Raw genomic sequence first — 16,601 nt, forward strand, 5'->3', positions numbered from 1 at the left:
CTGTTTTGATTTATATTTTTTCAAAGTTCTTTATGCACTGATATATTATTATATTAGTTATACCAGTTATTAATACTTAAACAAAAATTGTTGTAAGAAAATAAATATTTTTGTATCAAAATTATCTGAATTAATTCAATAATTCTAATACTTTTATTAAAATTTATTTTTCTCAATAGTAATTAATAAATTATGCTGACATAAAAATCAAAATTCAGTTAAGTTGGAATAAATACTCCCATATACCAAATAGTAGAACCGTATTAACTCTTAAATTTTATGAACGTTTACGCAATTTTTCAATAAAAGAGTAGAGACATGTGTGTATTTTTTAAACATCAACACATGGGTAAATAATGCAATACATAATCATTTTAATATAAGTTGTTAAGTAATTGTACTTTTTTAAACCATATATAATCCACATATACTTCTCAATGGTATAAAAACATCACACATACGAATACACACTAAAATTCTTTGTAATTTTTAGCTGTTGTGTGTAAATAAATAGCTGATTGTAGATATTCTAAACTCATCGCTATAAAATGTATTACGAAAATTTATTTTCCATCGCTCATAACATGGTAGTATGTATAAACATATACGTATATTGTCGAATTATAAATATACAAATCGTGTAGGAGACACTTAGTAGTCGTAGTCTATTTTTATCGGTAGTGCACATGTCGCAGTTATTTGTATTATTATATCACATTGTCATTTTAAAACTGTTATAAGATCAATGCACAAAAATAGCAAACTAAACGGATTCCGCTCGCGGTGTAATGCATAGACTATATATGATATAGTGAATGGCAGACACGTTTCTCGAATGCTAACGAATTAGCGGTAAAATACTTTTTGCCAAGTTCAGCTACTATTATTACTACTACTAGCACTGACTGTTTGCAGTAGTAAATAATTATATTGTTTAATGAAGGAGAAACGAAAATTTGAATGGATATAAGCAATAAAAGTGAAGCACTACCATGCCCATGGCCGACGAGGGGACTACGCGACATCGAGCCACTCGGCGCGCTAGTGCCGTGTCAGTACAGCAAGATATGTGATAGAAAGAACAAACAAAAACCAAAGACGAAAAATTATATTTTTATAAAAGTTTTACTTTAAAATCCTCACCGTTACGATGGATCTACATAGAAATTAATAATCGCACCAACAAGAGTAATTACTGTGTGTACATTTCATCCACACGCTGGCGCATACGTGTATGTAAATTTGTACGTGTATCTGTTGGTTGGAATTCGTCCAAGGTTTACTTGCTCTGCCGCGGTTGTCGTGTCGATTCGTTGCAGCCCCCATGACCTACATATAATAAATATTCGTACTTGGATGGAACCGTGTCAATCAATATGCGATTAACTCTCAACGTCGAAGATTACATCAAAGATATCATAACAATCGTTCCGAATATAATTTAATGCCTGTTAATAGTTAAGATAAAGTTAAAACTATCTAGATCGATCAAAAATCAATCGTACTCTATATTTAAGTTATAATAATTTTCAAATCTTTCTAATTTGAAAATGAGGAGTTTAATTTTTTTAATTGTAGTGATGATAATCGTAGAACAATTAGAATAGAAATACTTTTTATGTTTTGTTGTTATAATCCTATTTATTATTTTTGGAAAATTGATGTTACTGCATAATATCCATCAATTACAATATCCATAAATTACACATATACACACATACACACACAGACCAATCTTACACTCCAATATAATCTAAACTTACATACGAGCGATTACATGTAATTTCAATAGAATAGTAATTTTTTTAGTTAACTGTTTTCGAAATTGTTTTCATAATACTTCATAATTGCACTAAATTACGAGTATATTATAATTTCAGTAGAAACCCGAAAATTTTCTAACTACAGTTCCATACAGTATAACCCTAGTATTATTCAATACTTAGAGTTGTCCTTTTAGGTTTGGCAAATGAATGCACTATACATTTAAAAAATGGCTTGACTCTTTACTAGCCTACCAAAAATATATATACGATAATATGTTACTTTATATATTGTATATTATATTAGTATTTATTTTATTTATTGTATTATTGTATTAGTTATTAATATCACTTTCTACATTTAAACCAATTACACGTACACCATGCATAATATAAATATTAAACGAATAGTATATTTATAAAGGAATTCAAAAATAAAAATTATTTTTGATTTTTATGGGCTTACTAAAATATAAATAATTAATAAGTAAAGATTAATAATTCGATCACAAATTAAAATATAAATCGGTAGTTAAAGATAATGAATATTAGTAATATTTCATCCAATCAGCTGCGTTGGCGAAAACTGAACTAGATACCTTCTGGATCAATAAAGAAATACAAATAATTAGTTAATGAGTTCGAATTTTTGAAGTAGTGTTACTGGACACTTTTCTCAGATTTTCAGGTTTAATTTTTTTTTAGCATTATGTCATCATTTTTACATATTATATTACATTGCATTATGTATATAGGTACTGTAGTTTGTATAAATAAATTAATAATAATAATAACAATATAAATAATAAAAAAAAATGTTACTGAAATATCATGGTTTGACGAAAATATTAGCAAAAAAATATAAATTGGGTCTGTTTAAAATGTTAGTGCACGCTACGGGGAAAATAATAACTCTTTCACCTCGTAGTTGTCGTTAAACAGTAGTGTGACGAAAATGTTAGCAGAGTATAATATTTTAATCCGGACCAAAGAGATCATTATTTGTCGGACATGCGCGGCCGCCTGTGCTTTCCTATTAGCGCGAGAAGTTATTGTCAAAACTATACCAGTGATTCGTGTACCGTGTAAAGTCGTCAGACCTGATGTCTTCGTTGTTTGCGATATACATCATAACAAGGGTACAAATATATTTTTTTCAAATGTCGCGCCGCTGGAGAAGACGCGTGCCGCAAATAGTCCAATCTATTTTTGAGCCGGTACAGTGTGAATCACGAACGTAAACGCAGCCACGTTGGGCCGAGTGTAAGATTTCTATAGCGCGTGCACGTCTATTTTTCGTCTTCATCGTCAAGAGGTCGGTTTATTTATACAAACCGCGGGTGTCCAACGTCGTCCTCTAGGTGTGTGCGCGCCGCCGTAGAACACAGCGGCCGACCAGCCGAGGTGTGTGCGTGGTTTTGGCGTGTGTAATATACGTTATATTTATAACGAAGATAATAATATGTTTGTTTTTGCAACAACAGAGAAAAAAACCATTATAAAGGTTTGCCAAAAAAATAATAATAAACGCCGAAAACGACATAATTGGCAATCGGTACCTACCGCGCCACAGAATTTTGTCCGCTGTATTTATGCATAAACGTGTGTTTATACGATATGCCTGTATGTCTGTATGTCCGTGTGTATATGTATGTGTGTGTGTCTATATTTCAATCTCAATCGTTTGTAAGACAAAATGACTATATTTTAATGTCAACAGTATTCGCTGTCGTCCGCAAATAATCTTTTGTCAACGGTCCACTAGTCGTATAGTTTTCCGTGTACGTGTTCCGGTCACATTGTAAACCTTATGGGTTGGTGGTGTTCAAATTTTAAATATCTTGGATAATCTTATCGTTAATCTTAACGAAAATTCTGTATTAATCCAAAACTAATGAATCTTCGTAAAACGTGTTTTTTACATAAGACAGTGCCGAAAAGGATCAAAAACGGAATACAAAACGCCTGGTTCAACTAATAACGCATAATTTATTATAATATACGAGTACATTTTTCAATAAAACGCACAAATATTTGAAAGAAAATCAAAATCGATGATTGGGTTCAAATTAATTAAGAATTTTTTTCTCATGGTCGATATTCTTGATTTAACTAATAATAATGGTATTTCAAATCATTACCAAAAATACCGTTGTATCAGCTATTAATAAAAATATAATAAATATTGCCAGCTTTTAAGTACAATTATTACCATTGATTATCGGTGTATCTAAAATAACATAAGTACAATTTTGTGGACAATACCGAACAGTTACACATAATATATTATACATGGTACTTCATAGCGAGTTATTCATCATATATCATTCATCATAAATCATAGTGAGTGGTCAAATTAACACGCTCACGCACAACTATGTATATTTGATGTGTTTATTTATACCTTCAATTTATTAAATGGAACGTATACTTAAATACCATAGCGAGAAATATAATATTTAAATATTACACGAGTTAATGTTACAATAAGAAATAACTTACATTTTTTTTTAAATATTTTCCCCCTAAACGGATCTATAAAATGTAGACTAAATAGTTTAACTGAAATAACATTTTTAAATGTAATATTTATTAATTTCCTAATTTTATCTGCGGTTTTAAAGAAATCACCAACGCTCGAACAAATATTGAATTTATCGTGCGCACATGCGTTGTTTCCATCTGTTTGTCTCGATTACGTCTGCAATACCAAATGGTGTCGCTGTTGGTCTAAATCATTTTGGGTTCATATTTTTATGAAATACAAAACATACTTTTTGTTAGATAACAGTTTCATCAATATTATGCTTCATACGAATATTGGTAGTTAACACATTATAATATTTTCATGAATTTCACATTTTTACCACACTGAAATATGTTGTACTTTTTATTTTCGTACTATTTAATGATAATAATTTTTTTTTCTAAGTTTATTGTAAAAATCGTCAAGTTCCCGTGGGAAACAAAAACCGCAGTTTTTAAACATTTATAACGATATAGCGTTTTACATCTAAAAGACCAAATTACGATTGTTATGAAATAAAATGTTATGATGTATTATATTCTATCGAAAAGCAATATTTTATTTTTTGCATGATTACTTATATTACACCCGTACTCTTAATATTTCACGTTGTTTTTTCAGAAATCGAACATATTTAACACGATAGAATTTGTTAAGTATTAGAAATTATAATACATCGGTTGGGAATAACGCGGGGAACACGATATAAACACAAGACGACGACGGACGAACGGAGTCAAAGCGAAAAGAATGTGTATTTTCGAGATATGACAATTCGGGATGCGAAGAAAGAGAAAAAATAATAACTAGCATTTTCGAGAAAGAGATAGAGTGAATGAAAGAGAGAGAAAGTATTACTTAAAACGTAAAATCGATTGCTATATATAATAAGGATACCGAACGGCGGCTATTGACGGGTATGTCGTAGAAAAAATAAAAAATAATGCGAGTGCGTTTTGAGTAAAATGCGTTAACGATGAAATGTAGGAGCACGTCGGCCGGCGTGGGAGTCGTGGTGGCGGTGTTGTCGGTGTCGCGATAAATGAAAATATCAACGACACACGTCGTGTACACCTATCGGCATCGTCGTCGTTCTTCCGTGAACATTTTGAAACGTCGCGAACGGGGCAGCGCAGCAGCTACCTGTGCACACATCCCCGTCGATTACGCCTACACATTTCGCGGGCCCTAAACGGGGTCTTTACGTCCACCGATTTTACAGCCAGGCGTGCGTGCGTAGGCGGCTGCGTGTGTGTGCGTGTGTGCGTGTTTGCGTGTGTACACTGTACGCAGTCGACCGAGCGCACGCTGCTTACAGAACCGTGTTAGCGACCCATCCTCGCACACCCGTTGCTAGAGAGGTCTGCCGATGTAGAAAAGTGGGATGAGGGGAGGAGGAGCACAGAGTCGATAGAGCCCCTGCGTTGTACTCTTGCCCTACTCCACATTGGACCGTAACCCACCGTCGTGGTCGTGCGCGTGACGTAACGCGCGATGCGGTCCGGGCGTGACGTCACACACCGCCGCCCGTAACCAACGGTTACCTTACATTGTACTCGGCCCGTAATTTAACACACCCGTCCTCCGTGGTCATGCGCGATCACCCGTTCGTCCCACAGGATTATCACCCTCCCCTGAGCCACCGCCACCCGTTTGATACGTACAAAAAATGACCTAAAGCTCTCTTCATTCAGAATTATGTATATGTATATAGTGTGTGCGGCAACAACCACCGACGGGCCTATATTTTATGTTTTATACGACGTCGACGTGAGTGTACGCGTGTCCCGTCGCGATAATGGTACAACAGCGCGCGCTCGCTTACGCCATCGTATACAGGGGGATTCTCGTCATCAATCGTGACGAACGGAAATGGGGATGGGCCGCTGGTGCTACGTAATGATCAACCCGCATGTTTTGTCCTAGTCGTGGACCATTTTCCGCTGTATATACTCGCCATGCGTATCACTGTAAAAACGTTGAGAAGGGTTTGATCGTTTAAAATGTCTACACTTTCTTCTCCGTTCACCTATACCTACTAACTCACCCTCGCCGTGTCTTGTTGAAAATGTTCGATGAAACAATACGTTACTAAATCGGTAATCTTAACAGTTTACTGGATACAACCCGCGTTTTACGTTGAACAATCATCGCTCTGTATACTTACCTAGAACTGTTACTACACCTATCACGCCATCAACTGTGCAAATAGTGCAAAGTCATAGCGGGGCCCGTGTGGTAAACAATATAAATATAAACATGTTTTATTCTATTTTTTATTTTTTTTCGTATAACTCGCATTCATCCAAAACAACTCGCGTTGGTCGCGAACAGCCATCGTATGCGTTCGAAAAAAAATACATATGTAATTATCAACCTTGAACGCGTGTCAGACGACTATTTTAATACATATATATTGTATATGTAATGTACGTTTATATGCGGTGTTGAAGTTATTATATATTATTATAGATATTTTACCGTTGGTATTGGTATAGCGGTTGACAATCGTAGATAATGTAATACGAGTATATAACGATTTCTGTAAGTATTGTACAAGGGTGTCCAAATCGTTACCCGCGCCGCAAGACACACGGGCGGACATGACTAAAAACGGTTACCTACATAATTTATACGCGAGTGACGACAGCAAAAAAATCGAAACATCTATATTATGCATATTATATTGTTATATAAACATGTTAAAGATTTATTTACTAAAAATGATGTATATTATATCCCACAGGTGTTTCGATAAATTAACGATAAAAAAATTACGTTAAATCAAAATCTAATATATTATGTATTTAGCATTAGAATAATATTTACAAAAATACTAAATTTTAATAATAACCAATTCGAATCAACCCAAGTATTGGTAAATACCTATTTTTATGTTTATTTTTATCATGCGTTTTACTATTCCTTTATATCAGCTATAAACCGTAAATCAGATTTTATTGATTTTATACACCCGAGAGACGTATTTCGAATTAGACTACGTCATTAAGATTTATTTACATAACACTGTTATTGTTATCAATTGTATCCATTATTTTTACTAATTATTTTCATTCAAAGACGAATTTATATTAAATATATGTATTAAATAGGCAGGAAAAACTATAATTCGGAAGACTATCAACTGATTTTTAACCTTCTAATAACTACTATTTTACTACACTTTTAACTTAAAAGATCAAAAAACAAATACACACATCTATAATGTATGTACGTTTGCCAGTTTAAATTGCTAAATAGCTAAATGTTTACCATAATAGACAATGAATTATTGTTATTTTATACAATTTTTAATTATCTATAGCATATATTATATTTACGCAGTAAAGTATATTGTGTAACGCTTAGCTCGATATTTATTATATTTATCTATTAAAAAAATAATAGGTTTTTCGTATAAGTTTTTATGATGCTTATTGTTTTGATTTTTTAGTTTAAAAGACCATTTTATCGACTCGAGTGCTGACGATTCACCGAAAATAAAAAATAACACATATAAATACCAACCTCAAGAATTACTAACCTAGTGGGGAAGGGTTACCAAGGAGGGTTAGTTTATCGACCTTGACTTTCGTTCGTGCAAGAACGCTTCTCCAGTTTGATGGCGTAGTAAAAAACAATAATATTGCCATTTATTATTAAGCTACTAACCTATACGAATATAACGCGCCCGGGTTGCGTGGCGCTTGTACAATGTGTGCTTTAATGAATTCGACCTTGTCTAAGGTTAGCTTCATGAATTTCCACACACAACCACAACAATAGTATAATTATAACAGTTGGAGACATACGTGCATGATGTATATACTTATTCCGTAAAAATATTGTATATTTTAATTTTATTGTTTCCAGTTTTACGTCGTGCAAGTAAAAATATTTAACAAAAAATATCTAATCACAAACATTCGAGAAACGGAGGACAACACTCATTACGTGGAATTGTACAATAGGCGCGCGCATTCGTTTAGATTTACCTTGTGATCGAAGAATTTGCAATAATTCAGATAAATTTAAATATATTTATATATATAAATGTGTATAGCTACATTTATGTATAATAAAACGTTCGTATAATACTGTCTCTAAAAACATATATCTATAGTAAATTTATGAGTTATTTATGTTTGCAATAGAATTAAAAATTCCATAAACTATTAAAATCGGAATTTATCCATACCGGCATATTATATGTGTAGTAAACAATTGTAATTTTAAATTAGTGAAATGATAAAAACTCTTTTTTTATATATATATATAAAAATACTTTGAAAATTTTACAATAAAACCACTTGGGTTTGTTTTACTAATTTCTTTGTATGGGAATATTAATCCATAATAAAATTTAAAATGTTTGAAAATCATTGTCAATACTTAATTTTAATAAAAACCGAAAGATTATTTTAACCGTCATCTTAATATAGCCAGTAATATAGCCAATAATATAGCTAGTATAGTTGGAATGTAATATAAGATGGTAAAATCGAAGAAATTAAACCATTAATGATAATGTTATAATCATTTATTAATAATTAATTTCGGAGTATAGAAGATGCTCATAAAATGTTATCACAAGATAAATAAAAAAAAGCTCTGTTTTGTTATTTATATAGCACGTATTTACACTTATCGTCTTATATTGTAAATAGAACCATGCGATTGTGACAAATATCGTATTTGATTATATCAAGTGTGTCGATAATTAAAAAAACCGTTCGTCATATACATATTTTAAATTATTCTTATGCGTAAATGTGTCTTCTTAAAGAAGTTAGATGAGGCTTGAGTTTTGATTATTTTTCGGGAGAACCAATGGCTTAGGTAAAGATTATTTATGCGGGCTTTAATATATTTACATAATAATTATTTTCATTGTTATCTATTTATTTACTACCTAGGATTTTGGTAATGGGAAGGATTACCTACGCCACTGGGGGGAATCCTTCTAATGTTTGTAACCGCAATCACTTTCAAAAATATTCATATTAATTTAGCATATTGATTTCAGGAACAAATAAAGCGTAATGAAATCAATCAAATGGTAATGTTTTCTTTCAAGAAAATGTATTTTCAAATTATTCTTTTGAAAATATTATACACGTAAACGCTACGTTGGAATTTCTTAAATCCATGTTTTTACCCCAAGTTCTCCTCTTCTAACCTATTGATATAAAGTAATGCTGAGATAGAATTTTATTTATTCAAGCCAATGATAAATAATTTTCAGTTCTAGTTAGACCCGCATTACATACAAAAATGATATGATAATAATATCGTATCACGTACGAATAAAAAATATGGAATCCTCGTTTGAGTCAACAGCATATAATATACTATTATCGTTTATATAGGTATATACACTTTGTTTTCTATCGAACTTTCAATTTACTACTATAATTACATCCATATAAATAGACTTGAAGTGATCTACAGCGTAATTATATTTTATTGCGTAAATAGCACAGTTTTCAAACCTCGCGCCCCACCCCATTTACGAAATATTATTAAACATGCGTAAGACGTTTAAAAATCTATAGAAAACTTGTTGTTGTATGCAACTACATATGGTACATAAGCATATATACAAAGCATATTTTCTGCAGTATTAGTTATCTGCTCCGTTACGACGACGAGAACTGCTGTTATTTATAATATATAATGCGGTGATGGAGTGTGATTCGCTACAAGGGTAAGGAAAGATGGAAAAAAGTAGTCCATATAATATATATATAATATTATTAGCTTTGTACGCTTCGAATATCGGTAAACAATTATTCGCTCATGATTTATGTGTGAAATTAAAAAAAATGCTATCGTCCCCTTTGTATGCACGGTGTGTTTGTATCGTCAACAGGCGTTGTTTAGCATGTCGAATATACGACATAGGTTCATCGTGATTATTTTTGTGACATGAACATGTAACGTTTACACTTATTTTAACGTATATTTATATATGTATATATATATATATAAATTGGTATCTGCAGTAGCAGTCGTTTTTTATTTACTCATTTATTTTTTTGTATCTGAGTTAATAAATGGAAAAAATTATCCTAAAGTGAAGTTCACCAACAAATGATATATAATCTATTAACATGAACATAGAGTTACATTTTCGTATTAGAAGTAAAAAAAGGATCTATAAAATGTTTGTTACAATATTGTTTGTTTATAATATAGGCGGAACACCTCTCTGCATGAGTGGCTCTGAAATACGTTTTCAAATCACAGCTAATCATCTGATTCAATTTCTGCTATTGATTTTGAGAACTGAGAAAATATTACAATTGCAAAAACAATATCATAAGGAAAAAAAGAAAAAATGCTTCTAAAAAACATATAAAAAAATATTTATCATAAATATTTCTTACAATTTTATTATTTTTTATTTTACTATTATTTTTTAGCTACATTAAAACCGTTAGTATAATTTTATAAATCAAAGTGCTCAAAATTATTAATTTTGTAATGCATAAAGCTATTCACTGTCCAAACATCAGTACCTACAGGCTACAATACACAGTTAAACATAAACAACGCCATTAAAATGTCCTCTTTTTATGATTTTGTATTGAGTTTGTTTGAATAAAAAAAAAAAATCAAAACTCATGACATTTTACTCCATTGTTTTCTTTTTCGAGGAACTGTGCACAGATATTTAAAACTGTTCACATTAGCGACCGCCGTTGACTCTTCTATTCACACCAGCTCACGCACGTCAACCAAGTTTCCAATAATGTTTTACTATTATTGTTCACACATGCACACACGTGTGTGTTATAAAGATAATAATAATATAAAATATGCCCTGCCATACCAAGGTTTGAAGATAATAATATTATCTTTTATCTATAAACCTTGGACATGTATGTTTGTCTACACAACACAACGCATTACACATAGGTACTATTATAATATTTATTTATCAAATTGTGATTTCGATAACATTTCCAAATCACGTTATCCAGCGATTAAAAACGATTTCGATTTTTCGACAAGACCCTCTTCGGAATTCGGATCCGGATTGACTTCATGCAAGCCGCTTATTTATACACGATATTTCTGCCTTTCCTGTTCAGATCGTTCGTATATCATATAAATGCACGCCGTTGGGTCGTTATCTCCAACTGGCGGACGTTTTACGTTATAAGTTTCGACTGTTTCAAATGTAATATTTTAATATAGATTCTTGTCGCGCATATACGTGTCTACCACCAGCTCGTAATATCAAGCGTGTTAACGATACGAGTGTATTCATATTATTTTAGTGTACGTTCAGCGCTTGTATATACAGGGCGTTCGAGTACAATGGTGTGCAAAATGATTAGTAATAATATGCCTTCTCGCTGACGAGAAAAACCGTGTTATTACAACACTTATTATTATTATTACAACACTCATATTTTGTACGATCGTTTCGTCCGTAAACGAATTTTGCAGGTCACTGTTAATTCCTCGAACAATGTCATCCGTTTGAAAATTATAATTAAACTGCGTATTGTTTTCTATTTTTTTTTTTTTTTTTTTTTTATATATATATTCTTCATTTGAATCGAAATTATTATAAGTTTGAATAATTAAAAAAGAAAACGAGTCTATTGAACGGACAAAAGCGGATCTTTCTAAAACACTCGATCGACCTAATGGCTCGCGTTTTATTGTTTCTCGCAGCCATCATCGTTAGACAACACAGGAGGAGATACTAGGAGACCCTTAGGTTCATGGGATACTACAACGGTTTTGATGCGCGATGAAAACGCGTCGAAAACGTTAGATGGAAATGCATTTATATTATTATGTACAGAACGTGGCCTGCAGCGGTAGCACGCGGTAACGCGCGTCAAAACCACGCTAGTCTGCCACGCTTCGTTACATGTGTGTGTTTTCATCTAATGTTTTTGACGATCTGTATCTTCGCGTCAAAAGTATTCTAGTGTGGCGCGACCCTAACATATATTATTATGGTATAGCGGTTGGATCCGATATCTTAAAATGCAGGTCTATATCATAATAACCGAAGTGATTGAAGGACTTGTTATACCGAGATTCCGGTTTTATTTCACTTAGTTCAAGTGTTAGCACCGACCCGTACGTATTATCTTTATATTATATATATATATATATCAATGCATATAATATTATACGGCGTTACGCAAGCACAATAGATTAACGCGTTCCGTTGAAATTAAAATATGTAATAATTCAAAACATATAGGTGTGTATAGCAACGTTAGTACTGCTCGGCTACTGCGTTAATTAAAATATAATATTTAATATTAAAATATAAAAAAATATTAACGTATAGTATAGTTATGCAACATAAGTACTTATGTATCACGGGAATATAATTTGCTTTTGGAGGAGACGCGTTCGACGCGATTTACAAAATATTGCAAATTGAACGTGGTGATTAATGTAAAATCAAATACGTCGATAAACTATGCGGTGTACAGCTATATTTTTATCGTTTGTTATTTTTTATAAATTCACCACACGTAATATACATTTATTTTTTTACTGCATAAAATAACGGATACGTCCATCTAGTTTCGATCATTTCTTTCTAGCGTTATTTTTTCCGATTTAAAATTGCTACGCAGAAAAATCGAATCGAATGTCACATTACGTTTGAAATACCCTGTATATGCTGTGAGTATGTATTAGATAAGATGTATTAAAGTTATCTTCGTGTCTCGTTATAGCATATTATAATGTATAATACTGCGGAGTACACAACTTTCGACAGTGATTATAATTCTGGAAACGCTTGTGCACGCACTGTACGCCCTGGGCCACACGTGTCTATCAATACAATCGTCTCTAATTACCGTCAGTCGCAAACGTTTTGTGCGCGCAATTTTTCAAGGTGCGAATATTTATGTGTTTTTTCCTATTCCCGATACATAATGACTGTTGAACCTGTCAGTCGATGCAAGTTGAAAAACAACTGTACTTTAAAACCGTATTCGTCGATATTGTGTTTATGACAGTAAGATGCAGTGCATTTCGAATATTGCAAGAAATGTCTTCTTTGAAATGTTTCTTCTTTCAAGAATAAAAATAAATTCAACGCTTTTTTCGAATTAAATCTTCATTCTTACGTCATTATTATTAATATTTTTATATCCAATTCATTCGTCTTCGTACTTTAATTTTCAATTGTGTCCAAATTACGCCGTTACCATGTCTACAACGATTTTACGTACCGTACTTATATTATTAATACAGCTGTTCGAAATATATGTTTTGACTCTGCTCCGTGAAATATCTCGATTTTTGTAGAATATATTTGAATTCGTTTCATTTTGAGTTTAATACAGATGCATTCTGCAAAAGTATGAGTGATTATATTGTTGGTTATTAGGTTTTTTCTCCGAACCTTCCTATCGTATTATTATTCTACGGCAGTGTAAAATATGATATTAAAATGAGTTTAAAATATTTTATTCATTAAATTATAAAGATAAAATGAATAATATTAAGTACCATTAATTCGAATAATAAATTGTGTTTTTTAAATAATACCTAAAACTTAATATATTTGAAACAACTCCTATTACAAATGTTCAGGTTATTTACATTCAAAAGACAAATTAGTAATCAATTTGGACTGGTTAAATTAAGACGGTCAAGTCAATAGAATGACATCCAGACATAAGTTAATAGTTAGCAAATAATAAATTTTACTTTTCAATTTTAAAGTAAGTACATATAAAGAAAAAATACTAACTTTAAGTAAAGTTTTATTTGTTTTTTTTTTACTTATAGCACCTGGATTGCATTAGAACAATGGCTTTAGCGTTTTTAATTTAACAACGAGGTAATAAAAATGTTGTTTAACATTAAATTTTAGTAACACTATATAGTTACATACAGGCGTTTACTATTTATTCTATTTCAAACGTGATAAAATAAAAATATTAAATACGTTTTTGTAATTTAAACTAATTATAAAAAATAACCAAAAGAAAACGGAGTAATTTGAATACTGATAAACTTTTAAATTTAAATAAGTAAATGAAATAGTCAAGTTGGAAAATATAAGAAAATCAGTTTTTTAGTAATTCTAAATATCAATTATTTTTGTATAGTAACATATTATAATGAAAATTGTAAAATTGGCTTTTCGTAAGACAACAACTTTACAATATGCTGGTACTTTTTTATACGCAGGCCACGTGTTTTATACACATGCGTCAACATTTTTTTGACAATTTTTGGGTAGGGTAAATTTAGGAATAACGATGGTGGACGAACTTCAACGAGTCGTTGGTTTATTAATAGATACCGGTATACATTCGTGATTGTATAATATAACGCGTGAAGTGCCAAAGTTTATTACCATACGCATTTAAATAATAGTATTATTTTATTTTTATTTTACATAACTCAGGCCTAAACGGTCGAAAAAATTAAAAATTAAAAAGAAAAAACAAATTAGTGTGTTGTTTGTCCCATCGGCCTTGGCTGAATCGCCGTGGAATATTATTTTAAGAACATTAAAAACGTCCACGGCGATTGGCAACGGATCAATATATTATGTACGGCCACGTTCCAGCCAATCGTCAGTGGATATTTTGCATATTTTATTATTCAAATTTTTCTCTACATTTTCAAAATCTATTATGTACTTATCTAATGTTTATATATATTCATTTACACATTTGGTTGTATGTTATACGTATTAAAAAGGAATCTTTCAGTTGTTATATATGTTGAATTTTTTTTTAAATATATTTCTCAAAATCCGTCCAGGCGAGAGTGGTGTTAGATGCTTAGGCGGTGGAGGATATGTCAAATCGGATTCTAAACGAAACGAGCTTAATTTTAAGTTAAATATTAAATTTTAGTATGAGATAACTATGGGTATTAAATGTAGTAGTAAGTGTTCTACAATTGGGTTTCTATTTTTGAAAATTGACTGTATGAAATGATTTATGTATATTTCACATCAAGGCTGTATATAGAAATTTTTTTCGGGAGGGGTCCAAAACATGTACGTTATAATTTTATTGAATTTAGATTTTAACTTTTGATATTTGGTTAAAAATAAGACAGAAAAATATTTAATCTTCTTTTATTAAAATTAATATCATATGAAAATATGTTATTATAATACAAAATTAAAAGCAGTCAATGATTAATTAGAGCTTTAGTCATTTTTGACTGAAAATATTTATGTTAGTATTAAAAATGAATAATTATTTTAAACATTCGTAAAATATTGAAGAAATGTCGGGGGTCCAGACACCCTGGACCCCCCCCCCCCAGATACGGCTTTGTTTCACATAATATAATACATTTTCAACATTCAAACTTAATTAAACTATTTACATTTTGAAAGTTAATTTATTTTAAATTTTAAATATTTATGTGTGCATTGCTATTTATTTAAAATGTTTTAGTTTCATGTGAAAAAATATGAACTCAAATATAACTCAAATAAAAATGCTACTTACTAGTAAAGGAAAGTCGAGGGAAGTTAAAAAATGTAAATGTAATGAGAAACAACAAAAACTTGGATATTTTGTAAACACACATGCAAATAGGTATGAGATATACATACATGTGGAGCTCTAAATCTTAGGGTACGTGTCAAGGGGGTGGTTTCGCGTGTTGGAACTCATCGGTAATAGGTAATACCTACTACGAAAACGAAAAAGTATAGTGAACAAAAGGTCACATAAAACAACAATTTTCATTTCAACCATTGGAATTAATATTGTACGTATATGTGTTGCTCTCGTATAAAATACTATAAGGAATATCGGGATATCCACGGCGGTGGCGATAGCAGCGAAAATAAACGAAACGCACGCGCGAGCACACACACGCGCACGCACGCACGCACGTAAAATACGGCCCATATTATATATATTATTGCGATTTATGTCATTATATTAGTTCGACCTTCGGCCACGATACGAACAATGGTTGTAATAACGATGCCAAACATCCTGGTTAGGGCTGAACGGTTCTATTCTAGAACACACGCACACACGTATATATATATATATATATGTGTGTGTGTGTGTGTATGTATGTACACATATTTAAGTATATAGATACATCTGTGGACGACGCGAATAATATATAGGTTAGGCCGTTTTAAACCGCGGACAACGCGCATGATGCGACTGTAACATATACAGCCACTGTTGCTCTTCCATCGCATTATGTCACATACATATTATTATTATTATTATTATTGTGTTTACCTATATATCGGTTTACATACTCGTAAATAATACATTTACATACGTTTGATATTTACAACAGCTATACAGCTTATT

The 16,601-nt window shown here is 31.5% G+C and overlaps 1 protein-coding gene across 3 annotated transcripts in view; it reads left to right on the forward strand.

Moving 5' to 3' along the window:
* LOC112683323 (protein Tob1-like) overlaps nucleotides 1–16,601 on the forward strand; it is a 40,095-nt gene that overhangs the window by 13,717 nt on the left and 9,777 nt on the right. The window contains exon 1 of one of the 3 annotated variants that reach the window (XM_025554316.1): nucleotides 14,078–14,128. The exons of the other annotated variants lie outside the window; for them this stretch is intronic. The gene's annotated coding sequence lies outside the window, so the exon portion shown is untranslated. Of the gene's footprint in view, nucleotides 1–14,077; nucleotides 14,129–16,601 lie in introns of those variants that run through there. 3 annotated transcript variants of the gene reach the window in all.

Source organism: Sipha flava, unplaced genomic scaffold (assembly GCF_003268045.1).
Source record: "Sipha flava isolate LNK unplaced genomic scaffold, YSA_version1 224_pilon_pilon, whole genome shotgun sequence".
NCBI classification, from domain to species: Eukaryota; Metazoa; Arthropoda; class Insecta; order Hemiptera; family Aphididae; genus Sipha; species Sipha flava.